General features: G+C 56.5%; 1 protein-coding gene across 1 annotated transcript in view; it reads right to left on the minus strand.

The window, feature by feature from the left end:
• Nucleotides 1-2,108, minus strand: part of CRHR1 (corticotropin releasing hormone receptor 1) — a 29,867-nt gene extending 27,759 nt beyond the window's left edge. Inside the window, exon 1 of the mRNA XM_081804790.1 lies at nt 2,032-2,108. The gene's annotated coding sequence lies outside the window, so the exon portion shown is untranslated. The remainder of the gene's footprint in view (nt 1-2,031) is intronic.
• Nucleotides 2,109-2,827: the final 719 nt, after the last annotated feature.

A 2,827-nucleotide genomic window follows, 5' to 3' on the forward strand; every position in this document is an offset into this window, starting at 1 on the left:
ATGGAGGCTGAGCTGGCCTCAGTGAGTGGAGGCTGAGCTGGCCTCAGTGAGTGGAGGCTGAGCTGGCCTCAGTGCATGGAGGCTGAGCTGGCCTCAGTGAATGGAGGCTGAGCTGGCCTCAGTGCATGGGACACTGCGGGCAGGGCCTTTCATCTCAGACTCAGGCCCTGGACAGGTCTCTTCCCTCCCTGTCTCTCTCTGTTAGAACTCCAGACTCTTGCTCCAGAATTTGCCTATTCCCCATGGCTTGGCTTAGCCAACTTTGCAGCCAGATGCTCCAGGCTCCCAGTAACCTCCCCAGGCTTACTGCTCTTCCCTCCTCACTCCCCCCCTGTCATTCCACCAAACCCCCCTGCTTTTCTTCGGTTAACTCTAGCTTTGGCTCAGAGCACTGGCTCTTCGCTGCCGGTTCATACTCAGAGTCTCTCAGAGACTCACTGTGAAAGTGACTCCTTCAGGAAGTCTTCCTGGATTCATACCACACCCCTGCTCTATCCTCCCTGCCACCTCCAGTGTTGTGAGCAATTCATAACAAATGCCTTCTCCTCATTCCAGCTATATACAGTTCGCACTTTCAAGAGCCTGCTGATGTTACCAACAATCATAAACAATGCTCACTAGTGGTATGGCTCTCTACAGTTTGTAACATACTGCCATAAAACTTAGTGCATTTAGTTGTTACAGATCCTTGAGGTAGGTACCAACCCCGCCGCATCCAACTTTACAGTGTGGGCAAAGTGAGGCTCAAGGGTTTGACCCCCTTGAGGGCCTGCTCATCCCTGGGGCTGCTAGAGGGGCCCCAAGGGCAGAAGGACAAAATAGCGCCACCATGAACAAGGGACCCAGTTGGCCTTCTCCATGTCCGGAGCTCTTCCTCTCCCCCAGGCTCAACAGTGAAGGTTGAGGAGGCTGGGCGGCAGCCGCTTGGAGATGTGGAAGCCTCCTCCCCCCGCAGGCCCAGGCTCAGAAGCTCATGCCTTCTGCCTCCCTGCTGGCAGACTGTGGCCACCTCTCCACCAGCATGCACCTTGTGCTCAGCTTCACAGTACGTGTGTTTGTGGGCTTGACTCCCAGACCAGATGGTGGGGCCTCTTTGTTCCCCTCATGCCTTCCAGGGGGCCCAGTGCACAACAGGTGCTCAATTCATGAGTTGGATTGAATCAAGGAGAGACCTGAAGAGGAAACCGAGTCACCACCCAAGAACAGCGGGCCTCCCAAAGACCTTCAGGTACAGGGGCCCTCCCCACCTTTGCTGGGCAGCTGCCTCCCCAGGAACCCTGCTTCAAGTAGCCAGGGCTAGGGTTCAGGGACCACACCCGAAGTTAGAACAAACGTGACCTTGGACGCCAAAGGCCTGACCCTCCCATGCCTCAGCTTCCTCACCCGTATGGATGCTGAGTCTTAAACTCGTGTGAGACGTGAGATAATTCTACAGAGTACTTTGCAAATGGTGTGCTTGTACAAGTTATTAGTAATATTTGTAGTTATGCAGTGTTTTCTATTGAGGAGGTGTAGAGCCAGGCTGCCTCAGCTCAAATCTTGGCTCTGGGACTTATTAGTTTTTTTCTCTGTGCCTCAGTTTCCTTAGGTATAAATGATAATTGGGTTACTATATCTCCAAAACCTCCAAGAGTGCCTGACACGTAGTTAGCACCCGACAGCATTGTGCTTTGGACGTTTTTAGCAGCAGAGGACGGTGGCCCTTCCTCCCCACGGGTGCCTGAGTTGCAGCCCAGCCCTCTGCTCTGTCGGTTCTCACAGCAGGGGCTGGGGTGACTTCCCCCATTGACGGCCCCATGGCTGATGCTCTGACCTCACGGCAGCTCTCCTTCCCACCACACTTGCACCAACTTCAGGATCCTCCTGAGCACAGTACTCTGTGGAGATGTGATGAGCTGCGTGGGGCTGGGGAGAGGAAATCTCTCTGCTCTTCCTACCTTGGGGCATGGCTCTGTGTGCAGGCCCCGGGAGCCCCGGGGGAGGGGGCCGTGGAGACCTGGAATCTTGCACCATTGGGAGAGGGGGACTCACCAGAGACATTGCCGGCCAGGGACAGGCTCTCGCAGTGCTGGTCCTGGAAGGAGGCGGAGATGGTGTTCAGCCCCAGGAGGAGCAGGGCCTGTGCGCACAGGGAGGCGAGGGACACCGTTAGACTGTGCTGTGAGCTTCCTGCTTCCCCTCGCTTCCCCTCACCCCACCTTGCTCTCCCTCTTCCCCCATGTCCTCTGTCTGGAAGGTCTGGAGCTGCCCTGCTCTAGAAGGGCTTGGAAGAGAGGCAGGTAACAACAGCAGGAGCCTAGGTTCCCGGGACTATGGTGAACCTTCTCCCGGAGGGCTGGGGCCTTCATGGAGGCTGCGCCTGAGGAAAGCCAGCTCCATCCCCATGGGATCCCAAGGATGGTTCACCTGTATCCCAACACACACACACACACACACACACACACACACCCCTGCCTGCTGAGTGCTCGTGGGCTCATAGGTGTCCTTCAATAGTGCACCTGCTGGCCTCCCTCCAGAGCTGCAGGCACTCAGAGGGCTCCCATCCTCACCCACTGCAAATTCTGCCTCATCCTTCACCAAGCCCTTTTACAGCTGCCATGGCTCTTCCTTCTCCCTGGGGGCTGCGGTGGCTGTCCATGTTTGCAGATGAGAAACGGAGGCCCACAGAGGTGAAGGGGTACATGTGTCCGGAAAGACGCCTGCCCTACTCCAGGGAGAACTTCTGCCCCTTACCCTCCCGGGGGCTCCATGTCACTCTGACTCCAGAATTTCAGCCCATGTGGGAGGAGAGTGGCAGGGGCCCCTTCAACTAACACCCTCACACAAT

This window comes from Leptonychotes weddellii, chromosome 15 (genome assembly GCF_054177405.1).
Source record: "Leptonychotes weddellii isolate Sample4059 chromosome 15, ASM5417740v2, whole genome shotgun sequence".
Taxonomy (NCBI): domain Eukaryota; kingdom Metazoa; phylum Chordata; class Mammalia; order Carnivora; family Phocidae; genus Leptonychotes; species Leptonychotes weddellii.